At 38.8% G+C, this 27,427-nt stretch overlaps 1 protein-coding gene and 1 pseudogene across 1 annotated transcript in view; one reads left to right on the top strand and one right to left on the bottom strand.

The window, feature by feature from the left end:
- The window catches only part of Macrod2 (mono-ADP ribosylhydrolase 2), a 1,925,774-nt gene that overhangs the window by 1,674,555 nt on the left and 223,792 nt on the right, over nt 1-27,427 (bottom strand). The window lies entirely within an intron of this gene.
- LOC127188320 (40S ribosomal protein S2-like) lies at nt 25,972-26,886 on the top strand (annotated as a pseudogene).

Here is a 27,427-nt window from a genome sequence, read left to right as displayed (position 1 = left end):
ATACTGGAATAATGCTGGATTATCCTCATGGTATATGATTCCATGCAGTAATTATCTTTCAAAGAAACTACTTGCCTACAAATATCTCTGTAAACCATACAAATTCCTTTAGGCTTCTCTTAATCTCTCTATTAATATAGCAAAAATGTTATTAGCTACTAGTGCACAAAAGAATCATAACACATAAAAAGAATTCATTTTATATAACAAATAGTACCATTCAAACTCAGATCTAGTCTATACTGCCACTTGCTCAATAAGAAAGTCTGTGAGTATGAGGCCATGGTCACATTGATACCTAAACCTCACAAAGACTCAACAAAGAAAGAGAATTTCAGACCAATTTCTCTTATGAACATCAATGCAAAAATACTAAATAAAATACTTGCAAAATGAATACAAGAACACATCAAAGATATCATTCATCATGACCAAGTAGGCTTCATTCCAGGCATGCAGTGATGGGTTAATATATGGAAATCCATCAATGTAATCCACCATATAAACAATCTGAAAATAAAAAACCACATGATCATCTCTTTAGATGCAGAGAAAGCATTTGATAAAATCCAACACCCATTCATGTTTAAAGTTTTAGAGAGATTGGGGATACAAGGCACTTTCCTCAACATAATAAAGGCTATATACAGCAAGCCAATAGCCAAAATCAAAGTAAATGGTGAGATACACAAGGAAATTCCTCTAAAATTGGGAACAAGGCAAGGCTGCCCACTCTCTCCATATCTCTTCAATATAGTACTCGAAGTTCTAGCCAGAGCAATAAGACAACAAAAGGAGATCAAGGGTATCCAAATAGGAAAGGAGGAAGTCAAATTATCCCTATTTGCAGATGATATGATAGTGTACATAAGTGACCCTCAAAATTCCACCAGAGAACTCCTAAAGCTGATAAACACCTTCAGCAAATTAGCTGGATACAAAATTAACTCAAAAAAGTCTGTAGCCTTCCTATACACAAAGGACAAGCTTGCAGAGGAAGAAATTAGGAAAACCACATCCTTCACATTAGCCACAAGCAATATAAAATATCTAGGAGTCACTCTAACTAAGCAAGTGAAGGACTTGTTTGAAAAAAATTTCAAAACTCTGAAGAAAGAGATTGAAGATGACCTGAGAAGATGGAATGATCTTCCTTGCTCATGGATTGGGAGAATTAACATAGTAAAAATGGCCATCCTACCAAAAGCAATCTACAGATTCAATGCAATCCCTATCAAAATACCTACACAATTTTTTAAAGACATTGAAAGTTCAATTCTGAACTTTATATGGAAAAACAAAAAAACTCAGAATAGCTAAAACAATCTTGTACAATAAAAGGTTCTCCGGAGGAATCTCCATACCTGATCTCAAACTGTACTATAAAGCAATAGTAATTAAAACAGCATGGTACTGGCACAGCAACAGGCTGGTTGATCAGTGGAATCGAATCGAAGACCCAGATATGAATCCACACACATATGGTCACTTGATTTTCGACAAAGAAGCCAAATCCATTCAATGGAAAAAGGATAGCATCTTCAACAAATGGTGCTGGTCTAACTGGAGGTCTATGTGTAAAAAAATGAAACTGGACCCATATTTGTCACCTTGCACAAAACTCAAATCCAAGTGGATTAAAGACCTCAACATAAAACCAGAGACACTAAGTCACTTAGAAGAAAAAGTAGGGAAGAGCCTGGAACATATTGGCACAGGAGACAACTTCCTGAACAGAACACCAACAGCCCAGGCCTTAAGGTCAACAATTAATAAATGGGACCTCATGAGGCTGAGAAGCTTCTGTAAGGCAGGAGACACTGTCAAGAGAACAAAGTGACAGCCTACAGACTGGAAAAAGATCTTCACCTACCCTACATCTGACAAAGGTCTAATATCCAAAATATATAAAGAACTTAAGAAATTAAACACCACCAAACCAAATAACCCAATTGAGAAATGGGGCTTGGAACTAAACAGAGAATTCTCAACAGAGGAATATCAAATGGCTGAGAAACACTTAAAGAAATGCTCAACCTCCTTAGTCATCAGGGAAATGCAAATCAAAACAACTCTGAGATTCCATCTTACACCCATCAGAATGGCTAAGATCAAAAACTCAAGTGACACCACATGCTGGCGAGGACGTGGGGAGAGAGGAACACTCCTTCATTGCTGGTGGGAATGCAAACTAGCACAGCCACTTTGGAAATCTATCTGGTACTATCTCAGAAAACTGGGAATAGGGCTTCCTCAAGACCCAGCTATTCCACTCCTTGGAATATACCCAGAAGATGCTCCAGCATACAACAAGAAAATTTGCTCAACCATGTTCATAGCAGCCTTATTCATAATAGCCAGATCATGGAAACAGCCTAAGTGTCCCTCAGTAGAAGAATGGATAAAGAAACTGTGGTACATATACACTATGGAATACTACTCAGCTATTAAAAACAAGGAATTCCTGAAATTTGTGGATAAATGGATTGAGCTAGAAATGATCATAATGAGTGAGTTAACCCAGAAGCAGAAAGAATCCAATGGTATATACTCACTTATATCTGCATACTAGCCCAAGGGGCATGTCCCACGAAAGCCTTCACTTACCAGGAAACTGGGACAGAGGGGAGGACATCCTATTGGGACTCTAGATGAGAGAAGCATGGGAGAATAGCAAAGTAGAAGGACCCAGAGTGTCCTAGAAACCTACAAGTAGAACATTATGATAGGCAGATTTGGGCCAGGGGTCCCGCTCAAACTAAGGCACCAGCCAAGGACAATACAGGCGGTAAACTTTAAACCCCTACCCAGATCTAGCCAATGGTCAGAACAGTCTCCACACTTGAGTGGAAAGTGGGATATGACTTTCTCATGTACTCTGGTGCCTCACATTTGACCATGTCCCCTGGAGAGGGAGACCTGGTGGCACCCAGAGGAAGGACAGCAGGTTGCCAAGAAGAGACTTGATACCCTATGAGCATATACAGGGGGAGGTAATCCCCCTCAGGAACAGTCATAGGGGAGGGGAATAAGGGGAAAAGGGGAGAGAGGGAAGAATTGGAGGACACAAGGAATGGGATAACCATTGAGATATAACAAGAACAAATTAATAATAAAAAATTTAAAAAAGGAAAAAAAAAGAATGCAAAAAGTACTGAATGAAAATAAACATGATTGTCTAGCTAAAAAAAATAAAAAATTGGGAAGAAGCCACACACCAAGAGAGCTATAGATCTGTTCTAAGTTCCTCATCACATCCTTTCAAGGTACATTAAATTATAAATATATAAATATCAAAATAGTTAAAATTTGTCATCAATCTCAATTTTCCAGAATTAGCATACTGATAATCTAAAAGATCAGATACATACTGTTTTAGAAAAAAAGTTGTACATGTGTCAAAGCCATGCCTAAATATTTTACCCTGCTGCTGCTACTCTCAAACCTGCTAAAATAAGGATATTTTCCCCTTGGTTTTGCATTTCTATTTTAATTTTTTAAAATATTGATTTAGTGATCACGTTATATTTTATTGGTTGAAAGTTTTTATACTAGTTTTGAAATTTTGCTATAATTACATCATTTTCCTTCCCAGTCTTTTATGCAATCTCTCACGCACCCTCACAGCCCATATGTACTCACATGTATGAAGAATGTCAATATAGATGAAGAACAGGAACTCTAATATCAACAGAAAAGAATTTGGAGAATTTGTACAGTACAAAAATGTATTTGGGCACAGTGTGTGATTAAAATTAATAAGGTATGATTGAATATGTCAGTGTCAATTAAAATGTACAATAAATAAAAAAAAAAGAAAGTCTGTGAGAAGATTGGAAGTGGGACAGAAGTCAGTTGCAAAGTCTGGGTTTCAAGGTGTAATGGCACACACACACACACACACACGTACACACATATACATATGCACAAACATGTACACACACACACACACGTATACACACACATACATATGCACAAACATGTACACACACACATACATGCACAAACATGTACACACACACACGTACACACACACACATACATGCACAAACATGTACACACACACACGCACACACACATACATATGCACAAACATGTACACACACACACTTACACACACATGTACACACACACGTATACACACACATACATGCACAAACATGTACACACACACGTACACACACATACATGCACAAACATGTACACACACACATGTACACACACACACATACATGCACAAACATGTACACACACGTACACACACACACATACATGCACAAACATGTACACACACACACTTTACATATACATATACTCATACACACTCTCTCACACACATACATCCACACACAAAATAACTATAAACCAATAAATTTTGTGGTGATTGTTCATCTTAGGTTCCTTCATATTTTAAAGTGAAAACATTCCGTACACTTTACAAAGTTAGACATGATTTGGCTTGGTGGAGATCCTATGCCAAGTATATCTTAGGCAGCTAACACCTAACTTGCTTCACTAATTTGAAAGGCTTCCTCGTTCTGTTGCTATATCCCCATTTATAACAGATGCATGAGAGATGCTTTGTTGCCGGTTTAAGTTCTGTATCTCTTCAGATATAATGCTATAATGGAAAGACGCCATGTTGCACTTATTTCTAAATTGTCATATTTTCACTGGCAACTATTTTATCAAATAAAACATAGTTCAAAGACAGGAGGAAACAATAGACCATGGTGCACTGAAGAGTAAAGATGGAGCAAACGCACAAGTGTTTCCTTCCTGGTGTTCATTACTCTGCATTATTACAGAGGTCATATCCACCTTGGGTCTTCTGAGCCCTGTAACCAAAGTACATGCTGTCTTAAATAATAGTGACTTACCTTTCATTGGGGGTGGGGTAGAGGGCTCTTATAAGTAGCAAAACGCACCATATTAGCTTCCAAAGGAGAGAATCAATTAATAGTCCTACCCAGCTAAGACACCTATGAACCATAACAATGACCAGCATGACACTAAATCCCCAGGGTCTTATAGTGGCACATTGGTGGTAATCAACAGCTCTCTAATTGGACTTAAGCCCCACTTAACAAGAGAGAAACCCTGACTGGTACTGGACCCACGACTAGCAAAATCATTGACCTTGGAGAAGAACCTCCAACCACCACTTTACTAAACCAGCATGATTTCTGACTACACTCTATATATGTATCCTTATACTCACAGATAATTACAGGGCTCACACCATATCAAGGCAAATTCTTGTTATAACACACAGATCATTACAGAAAACATCAAACAATCAAAATGCAGCGTTGTGGAGCCCAGTCCCAATGGATACATTTATAGCACAACTCCTGCACTGACAGCTCAGGAATCACTGTGCAAAAGGGGGTGGTAAGCTTTTAAAAAGCAAAGGAACAGGATGTTTGCTATGAAATTGTGTCTCTTAGAAATGTCAGAGACACCGGGTGTGGTGGCACACGCCTTTAATCCCAGCACTTGGGAGTCAGAGGCAGGCAGATTGCTGTGAGTTTGAGGCCAGCCTGGTCTACAAAGTGAGTCTAGGACATCCATGGCTACACAAAGAAACCTTGCAGGGGGGGGGGGGGAGAGAGAGAAGAAAAAAGAAATGTCAGAGACAATATACCACAAGATCTCACCTAAAGGACTACAAACGACTTGCATAAGGATGACATCAATAGACTTGTTATGGTAAAATAGGGGACGTTAACAATACTTTGGCCACAGGAGAAGAATATAGGTAACTAAGAAATGCTAAGAAGATAGTCTTTACAAATGTCTCTTTCTTCAGCAGTATACAAATACAGCTGAGGCATGCATGGAGAAGAAGGTACAGCAGTCATTGTCAGAGCCCTGCTCAGCTTCTCTCTATGCAGTGTGTGTCATCCTTGTAATGATGACAGTTTAGCTTGATTAATTCTTTGTCACAGAGAGGGTATCTGTGGGCTCCTTAGCAGCATTTCTGGCCTCGATTTACTAGATGCCAGTAGCAATAACTCAGTCAGCGCTCTCTCTGAGTCAGACTAAGCAAAACTGTCCTCAAAAACCTGCTGCCAAAAGTCTCACAGGGACAAATTACTCCTCCTGGAAGACAGCTGCCCTTTTCCTGTGGTGCCCCATCTCTCAGCAGCCTCGAGTGCTGGCTGCTAAGAACTGAACCTCCTTTCTAAAAAAGGTCCTCAACATCTGGGAGCGGCCTTTCAGAAAAGTCTGAAAAGTTCAACATCTTTCTGAAGATTGATTTAGTTAGTGAATATCTCATGAAAGAGAAGAATAAAGGATACCTATGGGTGTGATAACCCTGAGTTGCTCCCTTCGGGACTACAGCAAGGCTTCAGGTGGAACTGGATGTGCATCTACCTCTTTCCTTCCCTGCCTACTTTCATCAGGAATCTCTGCTATGGCTCTCCCAAGAGCACTTTCTTTCTTTTTTAATGTTTTTGTTTTTATTTATTCACTTTCCATCTCGATTGTAGCCCCTTCCCTTGTCTCTTCCCTGTCCCACTTCCCTTCCCCCAAGAGCACTTTTAACGATGTACTTGTGTAAAAACACCCATTTGGTGTCTGTTTCTAGGGAACAGAGTCTATGGTGTATAAGAACATAGTTAAGGAGAAAATAAAATAATGCTCAGACAAGGATAAAAATCTCATCCCAACACTTCACAGATAGGTTTTTATTGCAGCCGTGTATTAGTTTGCTTTCTGTGATAAACACCATGTCCAAAAGCAAACCTGGAAGAAAAGGAGTAATTTTATCTTGCAGCTTTTACTCCATCATGAAGAGAAGTCAGGCATGAACTCAAGACAAAAATCTGGAAGCAAAACAGGCCCCCAGACCTTAGCACAACTGGCTCCATGATGGAAGTGCTGTTCAGCCCATAAACCCAGCACATAGACAGCACCACCTGCCAAAATGAAAACAAAGACCTAATCCATCAAAGTCCATAGTTCGGGGAAAGTCTCTAAATGTACTACTAACCTTGTATTTGGATTCTGTGGTTCCACTTCTTGCTAACTGTTCTTGCTAAATGAAGTATGTCCACCCAGAACATAGTTTTTGTGCTTAAAAGCTTCTGAGAAATGCTCAAACACCCAGTATAGTTGCTGGCCAGGCTAACGCATACTTTCTATTGGCTTAAGCCCATGTCTGAGCAGTCTTCTCTGGTGAATACCCCACAACAGAAGCAGAAACTAAAGCAAAAGCCATGGAGGAATGCTGTTTGGAAGCTTGCTTTCTACGGTTCACTCAGCTTGCTTTTCTACACAACCCAGGAGCACCTGTTCAGAGTAAACCTTCACACACTGACCAGCAATCGAGAAAGCCTCCAAAGACTTACCCACAGTCTAATCTCTAGAAAGAGTTTCTCAATTTAGGTCCCATCTTTGTAGATGATACTAGCCTGTGTCAAGATAACAAAAACAAATCAGTATAGGTTGTTAGAAGCCATTCAATATTTCCTCAGAAAAGATCTCTTATTATCCTTACTTACATGCTGTGTAAACAGGAGGAGGATGCCGGTGAAGGTGGCAGTGGTGGGAGTATACAACTGCTACCACTTTTGCCCTTCAATATTGGTACCATGTTTAATATGAAAAGACTCAGTTTCCCTTCCCATGGTGAACATACAATATTTATCAAATGTATAAATTCATGTGACTACATTTTCTCCATTTCACCATGTGGAGCCCATAGTTTCCAGCAGAGGCTTTCTTTAACGCTGAATTTTATATTCGGAATACGTTTTATCTCTGCCAAAATATTCTATCTTTACCCATATTTTTATGTCAAATTTGACATTCAAAATGCTTCTTAAGGGATTTCCAAATTGTCATAGCTAAAAACTCCTTCCCTGGTGGGAATGCAAACTAGTACAACCACTTTGGAAAGCTATCTGGCGCTTTCTCAGAAAAATGGGAATAGGGCTTCCTCAAGACCCAGCTATCCCACTCCTTGGAATATACCCAGAAAATGCCCTACCACACAACAGGGACACATGCTCAACCATGTTCATAGCTGCTTTATACATAACATGGAAACAGCCTAAGTGTCCCTCAGTAGAAGAATGGACTAAGAAACTGTGGTACATTTACACTATGGAATACTACTCAGCTATTAAAAACAAGGAATTCCCGAAATTTGTGGTCAAATGGATTGATCTAGAAATTATCATAATGAGTGAGTTCACCCAGAAGCAAAAAGAGACAAATGGTATATACTCACTTATATCAAAACATTAGTCCAAGGGATACATACCATGAAAAACTTTACTTACCAAAAAAGTGGGTCAGAAGAGAGGACATCCTATTGAGACTCTAGGTGAGAGTAGCATGGAAGAATGGGGAAATAGTAGGACCCACAGGGTCCTGGAAACCTACAAGAAGAACTTTATAACAGACAGATCTGGGTCCTGGGGTCCTCCTCAAACTAAAGCACCAGCCAAGGAGAATATAGGTAGTAAGCTTCGAACCCCTACCAAGACCTAGCCGACGATCATGATATTCTCCACCGTTGAATGGAGAGTGAGATCTGACTCTCACACGAACTCTGGTGCCCCTTTTCTGACCACGTCCCCTGGATGGGGAGACCTGGCGGCACTCAGAGGAAGGATAGCAAGTTACCAAGAAGAGACTCGATATTCTAAGAGCATATATAGGGGGAGGAGATCTCTCTCAATCACAGACATAGGGGAGGGGAGAAGGGGGGAAGTGGGTGGGAGAGAAGAATGGGAGGAAACAGGGGAAGGGCTAACAATCGAGATGTAATATGAATAAATTAATAAAATTAAAAAAAAAAAAAACTCCTTCCCTGGCAGTTTCTCCTTACATTACATTTGTGTGCGTGCCTGTTTAGATTAATTCACATTCTTCATTCAACACTTCCTGGATTAATGCCCTCTACTAATACTCACTTTCTTTAAATCTAGCCTTACCTAATGTTTGCCAGAGGAATAAGCAAATAAGTAAAGAATTAGTAAATGCAGAAAAGCATTCCTAAGGACTCTTCCTTGCTATGTCATTTTTGGTAAAACTTTTACAAATAAATGACTCCAAATACCTTAAGAAGAATTAAGAGAATAGAAACTTAGGTACAAATAAGTGGTTGTCAAAATAAGAAATTTAACAACTATACCTAACTAATATGAATGTGGCCTTTCAATTTATTTTTTGTCAGAATCTTAGCCATGTTCTGAAATTAAGTTTAAAGCAGCTGTGCTAATAACAGTACTAACCATGTGCTTTGGAGATCCCTAAATGCCAGCCCTCAAGAGCTCACTGGGGCTTCAGCCTATCTCCTAAAGTCCTGCCCATTTAGGTCTGGGGTGGGCTGCAGAGTGCTCTCACTCTGGGAACAATGACTGCCCTTTATGCCAAGAGATCCTCTAGCTAGTCAGGATTCTCTCTGACTGCCCATCTAATTCAGGCCCAGCTTATTTCCAGAGGATTCTTAGGTGGTTTGCCTTTCCTTTTTACACACAGAGCACTCAAGAACACCTGCAGTGTCCATGATCTAACCAAAACCAGACTAGTGACTTTTTCTTTGGTTTCTTTTCTTTTCTTTTCTTTTCTTTTTTTTTTTTTTTTTTTTTTACCCTTAACCCACTAACACAGCCATAGTTCCAGTTGGGAAAAGCAAATGGATCTTTAATTTCATTCCATTCTAAAGATATTGGACAGTTTTATCTATTAGAGGTTGAATATACTATCAATTTAGGCAAAAAAAAAAATATTTTACAACCTTGTGATACTTGAAAAATAGAAAATGAGAAACACTGAATGTAGTGGCAGTTTTTAAGAAGAGAGCATTCCACGTGTGTAAGGCCACAAGGAACAAGCAGCAGGAGAAGAGAAGGGCAGAAGATTTCCTGAGAAAGCAAAGCCACACCTCACACCCCAGCATTGTGCAATTTACTAAATAAGCAAAGGTTGCTTTGTGATCTTAAAAAGTAATGATAAGCTCACTGCCACACTGCCATCAAACAAACACTATAGATGTGGAGACTAATAAACAATTTAAAAAGAGTCTACTTCTTAAATATGACTCACTTTAACATTCCAATCTCTTATGAAACTTTCATGACTCCACAAACATGGGGACACCAATTCTTACCACCCACAGGATGATCTTTGGGCTTTATACTAACTAGAATCACCCATCCTCTTATGAGCTAGCAGTGACTAAACCTGTTAACAGCTAAAGAGGCATAGTCAAAGACCCCTCATGGTCTGTCTGTCCTGTACTATTTCTCAACTCAGGGGTAGAGGCCTATTCTAGACCATTCTTCAATAGTGACCAATGTATTGAAACCATTCAGTTTGCTTATATAACCTAAGAGATGACTTCTGCCCAACAGATACAAGAATCAGATAAAAATCTTTTTCTCCTTGGTATAGGATCAGGGCTAGAATGGAAAACATGATTAAAAAGAATTATTGCTATATAAAGGATAGTTTCTCAGAAAAATTTTAATTCACTCTTATTAGATTGGTAAATGCCTTACTTGACACCTTGAGTCAGAGTTATATTTAAGCTATACTGAGAGGCCACTTCAAGTTCCTCAAAAACTTCATTCACTGAAGAACGCTAAGAAGGACTGTTTACACCCACGGGGTTACAGAGAGGATGTCTCCTGATGGGAACGTGGAGCTGAAGAGGCTAGCTCCTGCCTCACAGGTTGATGGGTCTTGGACAAGCAGTGATAAATTCAGGGCAAGACAGCACTGTCATGGATCTGGCCATCAGATGAGGAACTCAAGGAAATTTCCTGCAAGAGCAGTCAAAAATAATAACGCTTGAATGTCAGTCATTAAGAAAATAAACCAACAAATACTGGTGGGGATGTAGACAAAATGGCTAAGTATATACTCCTGGTGCGAATGTAAACTAGTCTGGCCTCTATGGACTTTGGCAAGGAGGTTCCTTAAAAAACTGAGACTAGACCTATGGTATACCCCAGCAATCCCACTCCTCAGTAATTACCCTAAGGACTCCTAGTCAACACAACATAGAGATGCCTGTGCATCTGTGTTTATTGCCGGACCATTTACAATATAGAAGCACCTTCATAGGCCATCGTCAGAGGGAAAGAAAGAAATTGTGCTATGAGTGAGTACACAATGTAATGTTTCACCAAGCAAAGCAGCGTGGAGCTTTTTCTTTTGCAGGAAAATGGAGGCAACTGGAGATTACTGTATGAAACAAAGAAAGCCAGTTTCAGGAGGACAAATATATGTTTTCTCTCATTTGTAGTTTCTACACAGTATTAATGTAGAAGTAAAATTATTGTATGTAAAACAAAGGGAACCAATGGGAAGAAGAGGGACACAAAAGGATTTCAGGTGCAGATGTGGAGTGTGGATGAGTTTAAAGAACAATACATCTGTGTACAAATGTTTTTAAAACAATAAAATAAGGCGTAGTGTACAGTTCTTTTCGTCTCATACTCAAAAAGTGAGGAGAGGATGCTCAGAGGATGGTGGATAGCCACGCACGAAGGAGAAGCTAAAGAATGAAGTCTGTATTCAGTGATCTAGGTGCAGATAATGATCTACTTTTGCGTAGAAAGGGGGTTGATAGGTATTGGAGGACCAATAGCAATAACGCCCCACAGAGAAAGCCTACAAAGACTCCCTCACAAGTGTTCTACCTCTATTTCCTGCCATTTCCTTTGCTGTTGAATATGGGAAACACCCACAATTTGCTTCCAAGAAATAAAGCACTGAAAAAGATGACAGGATGTAAATGGCTTTAAATTTAAAATTAATGAATTTATTACGAAAGTGGGTAGAACAAAATCCCAGTGGGACACACAGCTCCTTTCACACCACTGCTAGCCTACGAAGCAGCCAACTTTACAATCTAAGTGGAGTTGGATTAGTATTGTCAGTGCACTGTTGATTCCTGCCCATCCACCTGCCACTCCATTCTAAGAACTTGCCTCTCAAGAATACAGCAATCTTCTGGACATGCCTCATTGGCAAAGAACTGAAGAGAATAAGATAGGACAAGAGTACTCTAGGGGTTCAGTTAAAAATTGCAGGAAAGTCCAGAGGAAATAGATACATGTCATTCTGTGGAGATGAGCTGAGGAAAAAAGAAACAATTAGGAAACAATTAGAAGCAAAGTAACTACTAGAAAGCTTTGGTTAAGAGTTGTAATAAAATATTGAAAAAAATGCTGTCAGAGGGACATACAACAATTGCTTTGAAATCTAAGTCTATACATTTCAACACTATCTAGCAGAGACAGTCAGTGGCTGTTTAATATCTCAGCATGCATCAAGAATACAAGGAGGAATTACAAGCATCTTTTATGAACGTGAGAATTTTCTTAAAGTACCTTTGATGGTGTTTCAAGATAAAGCTTTTACAGAACCTGAACAATTTTAGACAATAATGTGTTAAAGCAAATTAACACCCGCCTATATTGAGCAAAAACTTCAAAGTTAAGCCGTTACATATAATGAAGTGAGGCAGAAAAATGAAATCTGCTGTACAAAGTGCATAAAACAAATAGAAATTGCTGTTATAAGACACCATAAAATAGTCAATAATTCAAAAGATGATTAAAAAATAAACAACGTATTAGAAATAAAAACCTGGCAGAGGAATCATTCTAATAATGGATTTTGTTTGGGGCTTGTAACAACTCAAGGATTTTTGAAAGAATATGAGGAAGATCGCTATTAAACCACAGACCTCTTGTGGGTTTTGCTTATGTTTCTTTTTATATTAAAAATAATGTAAAACTGGCTACTTCAAAATAACAAAAATCTAAAGTACAGAAGTACTAAATATAAGGAAGATTTCTCCTAGAAATCAGCTGACTCCAACTGCTAGGAGACAAGAGGATAATTAGATGCACTTTCTTTACAACTACAATGTCACCACAGATTTTTAATTCTTTGAGTTTTTTTCTTCTTTCTTTTGTTCAAACTCCTATTTCACAAACATCGTGGGTTTACTGTCAAGATGCTGGTGAACATGGAAGGAAGGCTTTCATGTGATTCCCATTTAGAAAACTTCATTTGTTTTTTAAAAAAGAGGGGCTTTGTTTTTGTTTGTTTTGTTTTTTTGTCTTTCATAATTTGTCCTTATTTCTAACATTAGTGACGGACAAATTTCTTCACAATGTAAAACTAGATGAATTTACAAACTACATTGTAGGAGAGATGAACATGTTTCTGTGTTGATCCCAAGTGTGGGATGGGGAACAGACTAGTGAGAGAGCAGGATGTTTATCTCCTTAGAAGCCAAACCACTTCGTGGAGGAGCTTGGATGTTCCCAGCTGAAAACATCTTAATAGAGACTCTGAGAGGAGATATATATGCCCAAAACAAGAGGCTTGAGAGAGAGGACTTGGGATTGTTTTGGCTGTTCATCCCTGCACTTCGAGAGGTGCTCCTAGAGACAACTGCTTCAAGGGAAGGCTTCAAGGCTTTGGGCTCCACCAGAAGCTCTAGGCCTCAGCTGCTGTTCCAGGATCTCAGCACTACGGAGCAAGTCCATTAGTGGTCCAGACAGACTCTGTCACTATACTAAAATACATCTGACCAATCCCGGGTTAGTATTTCTGGTAGACTGAGTTCTGAGGCAATAATAGATGTTAACTTCAACATGATCATTATGAGACACATGACGACATTTGTGTGGGTAGTACTGGAGATTGAACTCAATACACCATACATGCTAAGCAAGAGCTACAATCCAGTACATAATCGTTTTTAATACAATGTTTTCCTCGAAGGCAAATTATATGTCCATAATGTGGTGGAGAAAAGGTGGAGCTAATTGCTTATTATAAAGTTCCAAATAACAGAATATTTTTAACGTTCATTTTTGATGACTCCTAAGAATTTGGGTTTTCATCAGGTTTTACAATCAACCCATAAGTAAGCTTATTTGGTGCTGTATAATCAAGAATTTTTTATGATAATTTCCATATACTATTGTGAGAAAACTTTATAATATACTAAAATAGCAACCCAGAAGGACCTTGGTTAATAGTTCAGTATCCAAAGGAAAAATCAAAACAAACATTTAAGACTGTAGACAAAACAAAGAAGTTTTCTATATCTGGAGATGCTGGCACATTTTTAATCAAATAAAATGTTTTCCTATTATTTCTTAATCTTACAATGAACTGAAGTCATTTTGAAATCCTCTAAACTCAATTATTCTTGCATTTCCTTTCACTACCAAAGCAATTCTGCACCGTCTTTTGCACCTTGGAAAACCATGCCCATCCATCAAGCTGCATTCCTATTCCCACATCTTCATCTCAATCAAAGCATAAAAAGAATATCTTTTTATGGAATAGAATCTATGTGAGGAAATCACACGAATGATTTCCACGGGTGCTACCATGTGCACAGTGCCCCGTGTTGTGATTATTTCTTATTGGTGTGCCTCACTGTGAGGGTCAAGATTGAATATGACTCTCATCTCCACCATGGGAATAAAGATCTTGCATTGGGAATTACGTCAAGAAGCATGGTAAATGCTTGTTGAATAGGAGAATCAATAAATGACTGAATGTGTAGAAGAAAGAACAAAATGATTAATGCTCAATTACATACTAATTAAGTCTAGATGCTATAGGAACATAAAGAAGGGGACAAACAGAAGTTAGTTTTGGCCTGAGCTGGAAACTGAAAATTGGCAAAGGATGGGTAAAGGACCCTTTAAGTGTGCTTGAAAGTGTGGCACCAGGGAAGGGGTAGAATGCCAAACACTAAGTGAAAATGAGGACGAGGACGCCAGCCTGTTTTATAGGGTGAGGGATGTAACCTTCCCCAAAGCCCACGTTTAAGCCTCATGAAATTATTTATATACAAGAAAATTTACAGAGTGCTTTCACTGAAGTATGAACTCCCCCAAGGGACTGGCGACCAAAACTAAACAGTAAAGGCAAACCATATAGCTGGGTCGAAACACAATGAAAGGGAATATGGGGCATTCCGAGGACCAAAGAGCCACCCCGGGATTGCTCCTGCCTTTCCAGTCTGTGAGTCACTAAGGCTGTTCTTTATCATACTCGGTAGGGCAGGGGGCGCTCAGATCTAATCTGGAAGCTCATCTAATGAGGGTTTAGTTGCCAGTAAACATTTAGCCTTATCATTCTGCAGCACCCTGAATACTGAAAGTCTACATCCTGGCTTGTCAGATGTGACTAAAATAGCCAGGCAGCTCCTGAGGTACACTCATTACCCTATAGTAAGGTAATTTGCTGTCTCAAAGAGCAGTGGTGACCAATTATGCTGTGGTGCTGGGAGCTGACAGCAGAGCTGTAGAGAAGTTTTCTACAGTAGATTCTAAGTTATATAATGTCATCCACCAAATAACTTTAGACAATTGTAGCTTTAAGATTTTCAATATGACGGTCTGTCAATCAAGCTTTAGCTTCCTGATTTTGCTTGTGAGAAGCAGCAGAGTGCATTACTTGCCCTGATCAGTAACAGCAGGTATGTCTGCCTAACACCTCCACTAGCAGACACACTGCCATTTTGCCATGGAGAAAAACCTTAATTTTCAATACTCCCTGAATAGGCCTTTCAGAAAGCAATTTCAAAGCAGATTTCTAGAAGCAACTTGTAAGGGCAGCTGAAAGAATGATGCTTTTAGCATGCTTTGATAACCATCAAAATCCCCAAATTACATAAATGCTTAATAACAAGTAAGAATTTCTAACCTGGGCCTGCATACAATATCACCTCTTCCAGAGGACCTTACAGGACACCTGCAAGGCATTTCATGGGCATTTTAAGTTCAGGATGTGTGAAAAGCAATGTGAAGACTGTAGCTGTTTTGAAAGATTTTTTTTTCTTGCTCGCCTTTTTGTGGTCTCCAAATTATGAAATACATTTTACTTAATGTATTGAAGATTTACTGGCTTCCAAAGGTTATAATGAAGTTTCTATGTGAATTAAGCCCTGGTGTATCTTCTTGTCACTATTGCTGATAGATAATCTTTAACCGCAAAGCCAAGTCACTCTTGTAGAATCAGCACTGCAGGAAATGGAGATGCTCATTGTAGACCCAACACACTAACACTGAGGCACACACTCAATGTTGTATTTATATTGTACTTTTTATTATTACGTTGAAAGAAATTGTTCTTAAGTAATTAAATATAAACAACGAAACTAAACCATAATGCCACAAATTAAAAGGGATGAGTGGATAATAAAAAGCTGTAAAACATTCCATTCTCATTAAATTTATCTGTTTAGCAATGAACTTTAAATAATTCAAACAAAGTCCAATTAGAGATGCTTTTAATTTCAAAGCATAAGTTGCAAACAATATAAAACCAACATCTAATCACAATATTTACCGAGCGCCCACATGCTCATAGCATTTGAAATGTCAGAAGAGGTTTACAGTGTAGCATAGCAGCATATGACTTGACAATTTCTCATTTTTAAAATGTGGAGTCTATTTTTCTGTCCTCAAATCTAGGTGAACTCTGCAGTTCTGTTCAGCAGATGTGGGGATATTCACATGAACTTTTGACGTTAGGCTTTAGAACATGTACAGATTTCCCCGTGTTGTTGGAGAGCATTCTTTCTGGAATCTATCAAGTACCATATAAGAAAGCCAGGGCACAAAGAAAAGTCCCCCAGAGAAAACTAAGTCGCTCTAGTCTGCTGAGAATGTAGTGGACTTCCTCTTTCTACTGCCAGTTATTGTGAGTGAGTCATCTGTCATCCCGGTCCAGCCTTCAAGTAGTTGTAGCTAAACCAATGTCACTTAGAGATGGGAGATTATAATGTGAACTATACTTTAAGAATCACCACCTGCCAAACACTAATATGTCAGAGAACATATCCCACCATTACATGAAAAAATCTATTATAATGCTGCTCTACTTTCCAACTAAATTACTTTAGAGGTCTAATGTTTCTATATATCAAACAAAATGGCATAGATGCAATTGATTTAATGAAGAGACAAGCAAAAGAATACAATTATTTTCAGTTAAATAAAAATAGATTTGCCAAATAAAATATGGCACAATTCCACTCTTTTTTTTTTTGTTGTTTTGGAATATAGTAATTTAATAAAGCATAATTTAGGTTTAATGCAAAATGCTTTATGTTTTTTGAGTTAAAACTTACATACTATGAAGTTGACCATGATAAAGAATGCAATCTAGTGGTGTTAAGTATATTCACAACATAATACATTACCATCACCTAAGTTAACATAGAAACTGTACCTGCTCAGTCTTCTCCCCTTTCTCTCACATACCAGATCTTGGCAGTGATTTTATATATATTATTATATACATTATATATTATATATGTATATATATTTGTATGATATATAATATATGTATATATATATAATCTCTTAGTTGACAAATACAAAGTCTAGAAAACTTTCTGAGACTTCAGCCATCCCACAGTCTAGGTTCAGAGCCACCCTACAGTGTTTGGAGGGGAATAATGGGAAAATGGGGGCAGGGGGAGGAATGGGAGGATACAAGGGATGGGATAAACATTGAGATGTAACAAGAATAAATTAATAAAAAATAAAAATAAAAATAAAAATGCCCTGTGTGGGCTACAGGATCATAGCCAGAGCTGCCACTACAGGTGGTGAGTGTGTGTGTGTGTGTGTGTGTGTGTGTGTGTGTGTGTGTGTGTGTGATATTGTCTTTGTTTCCTAATCTGCAGAAATGTAATAGGTCAAGCTACAGGCTTTGCTACTTACAGACATCCCCTTGCTGTTGTACTTCACCTGCCATTAATCTGAGAGCTAAAATAAATCCTTTTTCCCTTAAAAAAAAAAAAAAAAAAAAAAGAAAAGAAAATGCCCTGTGTTTCAAATAATAACGAAACACATTCCCTCGGGTGGACATTTAGTGACACATAAAGTAGCATGCAGAACTTCATGCAACAGATAAGCCAACACAGTGCAAACCAGCCAAAAACTCCTCCATAGATAATGGAAAAGTTCCAGCGTTTGTGCCAGTGAGATGGCCCAGTGAGTTAAGGCATTTACTGCTAAACTTGAATCCTGAGTTTGATCCACGGGACCTACATGGTTAAATAAAAAAACATGTTTTTCCTCCGACCTACATATACTTCACCCACTCACACACACATAGAAAATTTAAAAGAATAAATGTTAAACAAATTTTTAAGTCTTAGTTCTTTGTTCTGAGGAGCCCTTGGAGCTGCTAAACTCTCACTCTTCTCAGGCGGGCCTCCTCTCTGGGGAGTGTTGAAGCACCCTACTCTTTGAGGTTGCAGTCCTCCTGGTCCAGATAGCCTTTCTCAGCTCAGCACTAGATAGACTGACTCCCTCTCCCCAGCAGGGCCTCCTACTCTGCCTGACCTCATCTGGATGGAGTCTTTAGACACAGATGCCTCTAATCATATCTGGCATAGCTATTGCCTTTGGCCCCGTTCCCGTCTATGTCTTCCCACCCTGTGCCTTTATGATAACTAGGTACTGTGTTCCTGTTCATACGATAGGAGCGTGCTGCCAAATGCAAATCAAGCATCTTTGGAATTCCTACTTCCAACCAACTATGCACACCTATATGGGGAGCCCCTTCCCTCACCCCGCCCACTCCCCAAGAACTATAAAGTCTTTGTTCATCCTGAATAAAGGTAAGCTATCTTGCTGAAGTAGTTCCCAATGGAGGCTACTCTGTCATGCTAATGGCCCTCTGAGCCCTGCACTCCACCTCTGCTCCTCCTGTCCTGGGGGCTGATCACCAACAGCTCCCAGGGAAGAGGGAACCACAGGAAATTTGACTTTTCCTAGGAAGCTATCCCCAATTCTGCTCAGGTATTTGGGGATATACAAAGAACCTCCACAGAAGCACCTCCAGTTTTTTATATCAGCTGACATCACCACAATTCTGCAAGTACTTCTCATTTTATGAATCTCTAGAAATTTAATATCTCATTCAGTAAAAAACCAAGTTCTTGAAGGTGTCACACCATGGCTTTTCCATGTATGACAAAGGTCCAGATAATAAGCAGTAAAGTAGCTGGTTGCATATTTGTGGTAGGAAGACTACCCGCACCTTGGTCACAGCTCCCATTTACTTGTTAAAGTTGGAGAGTATGCCCATGTTTTATCCCAGCAGTGGCTCTCCAGTAGAAGCCAAGAGTATACCATGCTTTGCTGCCAACATTCAGCTACCACTTGAGGTCTACAAGAGTGCCAGAATTAGACCCTCACCACATGTCGTCCTATGAGGTCAGAATGTCAAGGAAACACCCAATCTGGTTCTACGCCTAATCCCACCCAGCTTTCCATTCCCCTACACAGCTTTTCCTTTTTTATATAATACCCTAAATCAGCACAGCAGGTTACCTCGTCTATCATTATATACAATTTCTTCTTTTTTCCCTCCTTTGCGTCCCATCATTTTTCTTCTACCTCTCCCAAAGAAGCCTGGCTGTCTTAGATTGCAGCCCCCTGTGGCTGGTCCTCCTGAGTGATGTTTAAGTGCTTATCTTTATCACTGTCTTTTCAGCCTACCTTAATCCAAACTCCCACATCTTCCTCCACCCAACACTCTTCTCTGCTTCCACTAATCCTCCTTCTATCTACGTCCCCCTCCTCTACTTCCTACTAGAAACCTAACACTAATCACATCCCATGGTGACTTCTTTCTTCTTTTATTTTCTCCACTCATATCTACAAAAATTAATATACTGCACACAGTCCTGCTGGTGTAGCTTTATTCCTCAGACTGACCAATGTTAAGAAATGACCCTTTTGCTGTCGACTAACACTGTAACTTTACAGTGGGCTTCCTGTTGGACAGCTACTGTCATTGCTGACAGTACTTACCTTGCAGTGGCAGTGTGAAAATAGAACCTAATGCCCTCAACTGCCTAAAAAAAGAAAATATCACCCAAACTCAATACATTCTAGCCTTTGCAGAACATCGCAAATGCTGCCACCAAAAATAGGAAAGCAAGCTGAATTAAAACACAATAAAACTTTAACCAGTGATCTAATGACAGATGAGGAGGTCACACATAAAAATAAAATGACAGGAACATGAAAAAAATCACAATGTGTCTCCTCCAAAATTTACTAATCTGAGAATTATACCTCCCAGTTATGAAGCAAACCACTAGACACACAATTTAAGAGTATGATTATGATTGCATTCATGTATCTCAAAAATGCATAAATAAATTCCAAACAAACACAACAAACATCTGAGTGAAAGAAAGAAGCCAATTTATGACATGAAAATAGAATTCAATGAAGATATAAAAATACTAAAGAAAAACACGTTGAAGTGAAGTATATAATACACCAAATAAGTTATGTTGAAGGCCTCACAACTACAATGGATTGTGTGGGGAACAGTATGTCAGAGCTTACAAGTTAGAGGAACTGAATTACACAGTAAAGGTAATGATATGTTTTTAAAAGCTTATGAAAAGAATATGATATTGAGAATGTTGCAAAAGACAAAATAAAATGGTAAACTATGGGCACAGAAGAAAAACAAAACAAAAAAAAATGTGCCAAAGGAATAGAAAATGTTTTCAATAAAACCATAGAAGAAAATTCCCCAAATATAAAAGAGATGCTTACCCAAATATAAATGGCGCACAGGAACACCAAATACAGAAGAGCACATTATAGTTAAAATACTATGTAAGTAGAACAAAGAAAATATATTGAAAGTCTAAGAGAGAAGGGCCAGGTCACATATAAAAGCAAGCCCGTCAGAATAATTGATGATTCTCAATGGGACCCTCAGAAATCAGAAGAGTTTGGAAAGGTATATTTCATATTCTAAAAAGTAACAGTGGCAAATCAACCCAATATACACAGAAAAACTATCATAGATGAAGAAGCAAGAAAAGTACAGACTCCCAAGTCAGCACTGCAATTGGACACTAAAAAGAATACTTTGGACTGAAGAGAAAGATAGCACACACACAGGCTACAGGCAAAATAATAAGCAAAGCTAAGATAGTTGTTAGACAAGATAGGAATAAGAAAACACCCCAAAACTCCATCAACAAAGAGAGGAATCAATACAAACCTTGTAATAATAATTCTGGCTATTAATTATCTAAATACCCTTATAAAAAGATACAGACTAACAGATTGAATAAAAACAAAAACAACAAAACCTACCACCTGCGTTGTATTCTAAGCATCCATGTCAAGCGGCTCACAGTTCCCTGTAGCTTCAAACCCAGGAGATCTGTGGTGTCTTCTTATGGACTCCATAGGCACCCACACTCACATGCACATATCCAAACAAAGACACAAACATGCACAGAACTTATAATAAAGTCAATCTTGAAAAAAAGAAAACAAGATCTTTAATTTTACTGCCTCTGGGAAGTGCAATAAATGATGTCTTAGGGTAAAAGAATGGAAGAATTGTCTTCAAACCAAATGAGAATAACAACAAAACAGGCAGACATTGCTACTTTAATACTAATGAAAAAATTCAAATCTGGTCACAAAAGATAAAGGGGGATGGTCACTTCATACTGATCAAAGGAACAATCCATGAAGAAAAAAATTTAAGAGGTCTAAATCTATACACATTAAAAACTAGGCTCACCCAATTTGATTAAATAAATACTACAAAGTATAAAGTCACAGATTGATTTCATCAAAGTAAAGTGTTGTGATTTCAACACCCAACTCTTACCATTAGACAGATAGATTAGACAAAAATAAGCAGAGAAACACTGGGATTAAGTGACACTTAAAATTGTATAGACTACATATAAATGCATGTTATACATACATATATTTTAAATGAAGTTATGCTACTTTGCATAATAATTTTCCTCAAAGAGACATAGACTATATAACCAAACCCCTAGTAGTAGACATTGAAAACCATCCTTCAAGTTGTTGGTCATCACGACAGTCGAAGAGACTCTCAAAGTAATATAGTTTACTACTGTTACCCTTGGTTGTCTCCCAGTAATTGAAGGCTAAGCCCTTATAACTGAAGACACCACATATAGGAGTTAAAGGATTGAGCTAGGTTTGATTTAGAAACCTATTCCTTAGGAGTAGCCTCATAGTGAGAGACTGAAGGTACTATAAAAGCTGACAAAGGAAAAAAATAAAACAATCAATAGTCATCCATCTGTAATGCCTGTGAACCACGACAATGACCAGCATGACAAGTTATTTAAAAAGATGCAATACTGGCACTTGTACCTTGGTGGTAATCAATAACCATATAATTGAATTTCTAGCCCGCTGAATAAGAGAAAAGTCATGCTTGGTCCAGAAAATGTAGCCAACTACCCATGGCTGATGAGGCCATGGTTCCTAGAGGTGAACCTAGTTCTGGCACTTTCCTAACCTAGTATAATTTCCAACTGCCTTCTAAATACCCATGACTATATTCACCAGTATGAGTATCTCTCAACCCTTAACAAAGAACCTTCATTCTGCATCGAAATGGAGAGAGCAACAGACTGTGGGGTGCCCAGCCCCAACAGATACATCTGCAACACAAATTCTATACCTTATGCTCAGGGAACATTATAGAAAAGGGAGCAGGAAAACTGTGAGAACCAGAGGACATGGAAATAAATCTTCTCTAAGGTAGTGGTTTCTGTATATGACAGGGAGCCATGCCCATGAAAACTCAACAATGCTTGCCAAGCTAGACATGGTGGCACATGACTTGAATCCCAGCACTTGGGAGGCAGAGGCAGACGGATCCCTGAATTAGAGATCTGGTGTACAGACTGAATTCCAGGACATCTAGAACTACACAGAGACATTCTGTCTTGAAAAAACAAACCATACAAACAGAATGATTGCCTTAATAAGAGCTGAACAATTGTCATATCAATGTGGTTATAAGAACTCTCACAAGGTCCTATTCCTAGATGAGGAACTATAGGCAATTAACAATCATTGAGAAAAGAAGAATCAATATTCCCCAGGGAAGAGTCCTGTAATTGGGTATCCAACACCAAGTGGCCAGACATACCATCCCTAAACACATATATACAAGCAACCCTAAAGGAACTCAGAAAGTCGTGTGTGTGTGTGTGTGTGTCTTTGTGTCTCTCTGTCTCTGGGAATGTGTATGTATGTACATAAAAACAATAATTAAAGAATAAGAGTTCATGAATTTGAGAGGGAAAGGGGGACATGAATGGAATTGGAAAGATGAGAGAAACTTTTATATTTGAAACTCCAAAAAAATGTATACTGGAGTTCTGTAGAAATCAAGCATGTTTAAGAGGACTGTTTAGAAATTTAAGGAATAACTTTTTTATAAATAAAATAAAGATGGTATTTCTAAAAAATTAAAAGTAATGATACTTGAAATTGTCTAAGATCATTATAAAGACCAAAAATAAACAAGTTAAAAAATTTTAAGGTGCCGTAGCTCCAATGAATGTGACAGATATCTGCAGAACATTCTACTCAAATAATACACAATATACATTTTCTTCAGGAAGTCATAGAACTTCCTCTAAAGTAGCTCATGTATTATAACATAAGCAAGTCTCAACAAATAAGGAGAAGTAAAGTAATTTCTTGTATTCTATATGAAAACAATGGAATAAGATGACAAATCACTGGCTCACGGAAGTAATAAAAAATAAAATAAAAATATTCCAAGAATTGAATGAAGATAAAGATAGAATGCACAAGCCCATGGGATACAATGAAGGTACTCCTCAGAAGAAAGTTTATAACTCTAAGTGCATAGCTTTAAAAAAATTAGTGAGATCTCTTACCTGTTCAACTATATTCATAGCAGCTTTATTTGTAATAACCAGAAACTGGAAACAACCTAGATTAGCCTCAACTGAAGAACTGATAAAGAAACTGTGGTACATTACACAATGGAACACTACTCAGCTATTAAGAGCAAGGACATCTTGAAACCTGCAGGCAGAGGGATGAAACAAGAAAATATTACCCTGAGTAAGGTAACCAGACCCAGAAAGACACACACAGCATGTACTCATACATAAGTAGATATTAGCCATATAGTACAGGATGACCACTCTATAATCCACAGGCTCAAAGAAGCCAAGTAATAAGGGGGGCCCAAGGAGAGTGCTCAAATTCCCTCAGAAGGGGAAATGAAATAGACATCAGAAGTGGATAAAGAGAGCGAGCTTGGTAGGAGAGAGGGTGGGAAGGGGACCAAGGCGGGGATCAGGTGAGGTGGAGAGAGCAGGTGGGAGGTGAGAGGGCTGGGAGAGAGAGAAGGGGATGGGGAGGGCATCTCTGGAACAAGCTGAAAATATGAGGTTGGCTCTAGCTGAGACTCCAAGCACAGGGGTGGGGGTGGGGGTGGAATATGGGGACTGAAATGGCCACTGGAGGGAGGGGGGACACCAACTCACCCACAAAACCTTCAACCCAAAATGTACCCTACCAACAAGGTGTGCAGGGATAAAGATGGAAAATATGACAAAGTAATTTTTAAAAGCAGTGAGACCTCAAACAAATAATTTAATAATGTACCGTAAGGCATTGGAAAAACAATAAAAAATACTGATCAGTAGTCAGAGAGAAATAACTAAAATCAAAACATAAGTAATGAAATGGAAACAAACAAAAAATACCAAGAACCAATGAGACAAAATGTTTGTTCTTTGAGAAGATAAACAAAATTGGCAAATCTTTAGCCAAAAACACCTACTTTACTAATACAAAAAATACCTAATTTATTAAAAGAGCAGGAAAAAATTAGAGATCTCCAGATACCAGAGAAATCTAGAAGCATAGCTTATAGTTTATATTCCAGTAAATAAAAAATAATGAAAGAAACAGATGAATTTCTAGAAACACCTGACCAATCAAATTTATCCCAGGATGAAATAAATATATTAAACACATGTGTAACAAACTATGGGCCTGGAGTAGTAATTCAAAAGTTCTGAACTAAACAAAGCTCAAATCCAGATAGACTCAGTACAGACGTCTAAGAAAAAAAGAGCAACAATAGGAAAACTTCCATTTTTAAAAATAAAGTCTATATTATCCTGATTCTAGAAAAAAAAGAAGAGAAAATTACACCAATCTTTTGTTGAATGGATACTAAAATTCTCAATAGAATATTTGCAGACCAAATTCAAGAACACATCAAAAGGAACACCCACAATAATTAAGTTGGCTCTATCACAGAAATACAGGGACAGTTGAACAGTGTCAGTCAGCAAATGTAATTCATCACATAAATGGTCTCAAAGACAGAAAACATGTCATTATTTCAACAGGTCTTTGAAACAGCTCTATGGAAAGGTCTTTGATAAGATCTAAAATCCTTTCATGATAAAAGCCCTGGAGAGACGAGGGACCAAGGGAAACACATCTCAATTTGACGATAAAAATGGCTACTAAATAGAGATAAATTCATAGCGTTCCCACTTAGACCAGGATCCAGGGGCATGCTCCCACTCTCCACACCTTGTTCTATATAGAGATTGAAGTCTTAGTAGCAGTCAGGCAATAAGACAAGAGAAGGCAGTAAGAAGACTACACGTGGGAAACCAAGAAGTTTAAGTATCCATAATTGCAAATGACATGGTTCTATACATGAAAAAATCCCAAAGACTTTTTCTAGGAAACTCCTGGAACTGATAAACACTTTCAGCAAAGTGGCACCTTACAAAACTAACATACGAAAATCAATAGCTTTCCTTAATACCAGTAACAACCAATCTGAGAAAGAAATCATAGAAACATTCCCATTAGCAGATGCCTCAACACAACAACAACAAAATGCAAAATAAGGCAAAAATACTTTGGAATAAATGTGACAAAGGAAGTGAAAGACTTTAAACTGAAAAATTTAAAACATTGAAGAAGTTAAAGAAAACCAGAAAAACAAAAAAACCTAGAAAATGGAAAATTCCCTCATGCTCATAGATTTGAAAAGTATCGTCTTATTAAAAGTAACCTACAGCTTCTTCTTCCTTGGGAAAACACCAAATGGGAGATGACGCTGGTGCAGTGGGAGGGCCTGGAGAAAAGGAGTGGGTATGAGGGTGCGAGGCGGGGGGGGGGGGGGGGGGGGGGGGGGGCGCGGGGGTGTGTGTGTGCAGGATTAGGAAGCTTTGGCTTCCTCGGAAGATTCAGCAGAGGTTTTAGGAGCCTTGGTCAAAGCCGGGGCTGTGGCTGTGGGGCTCATGGAGGTAAAGCTGAAGACAAGGAGTGAATCCCCACCTCCAAGCTGGGCCGCCTGGTTAAAGACTTGAAGCTCAAGTCCTTGGAGGAAATTTATCTGTTCTCCCTGCCCATTAAGGAGTCCGAGATTATTGACTTTTTCCTGGGCGCATCCCTAAAAGATGAGGTTCTCAAGATCATGCCAGTGCAGAAGCAGACACGGACTGGCCAGCGGACCAGGTTCAAGGCTTTTGTCGCTATTGGGGACTACAAAGGGTCACATTGGTCTTGGTGTTAAGTGCTCCAAGGAGGTAGCCACCGCTATCCGAGGGGCCATCATCTTGGCCAAGCTTTCCATTGTCCCTGTGCGGAGAGGCTACTGGGGGAACAAGATTGGCAAGCCACACACTCTTCCCTGCAAGGTGACAGGCCACTGTGGCTCTGTTGTGGTGCATCTCACCCCTGCCCCAGAGGCACTGGTATCTCCTCTGCTCCTGTGCCCAAGAAGCTAGTGATGATAGCTGGTATTGATGACTGCTGCACATCAGTCAGGGGCTGCACTGCCACCCTGGGCAACTCTGCCAAGGCCACTTTTGATGACATCTCCAAGACCTACCTGACACCCAACCTCTGGAAAGAAACTGTGTTCACCAAGTCTCCTTATCAGGAATTCAGTGATCATCTTGTTAAAACCCACACCAGAGTCTCTGTTTAGAGGACCCCGGCTCCAGCTGTGGCTACCACATAAGGGTTTTTATACAAGAAAAATAAAATGAATTAACTCTGTTTTTTAAAAAAGTAACCTACAGATTTAGTGTATTCCTAATCAATATTCCAACTTAATTTATCACAGAAATTTTTAAAAACCCTTATATTTCATAAAGAAGCCTGAAGACCGTTGATATCCAAAGCAACACTGAACCATCAGTGAGAACACTGCTGGAGGTAACACAACACCCCACCTCAGGCTCCACTACAGGATCGTTTTAATAAAATCAGCATGAGTCTGGTGCAAAAATGGACAGGTCAATGGGACAGATTATAGGGGACCCAGAGAGAAACCCACACAGCTATTGCCACCTGAGTTTTGATTGAGGACTCAAAAATACGTATTGGAAAACAGACAGTACCATTGACAAACGGCGTTAGAAAACTGGATAGCAACACGTAGAAAATGAAAGTTGATCTTTGTCCCTTATCTTGCACAAAAATCAATTCCAAGTGGACCAAACCCTTAAATGAGAGTCCTGAAACTACTAGAAGACAAATAGAGAGTGCACTTAAAAACA

Source organism: Acomys russatus, chromosome 4 (genome assembly GCF_903995435.1).
Source record: "Acomys russatus chromosome 4, mAcoRus1.1, whole genome shotgun sequence".
Classification (NCBI taxonomy): domain Eukaryota; kingdom Metazoa; phylum Chordata; class Mammalia; order Rodentia; family Muridae; genus Acomys; species Acomys russatus.
This window is presented reverse-complemented; position numbering and strand designations above follow the sequence as displayed.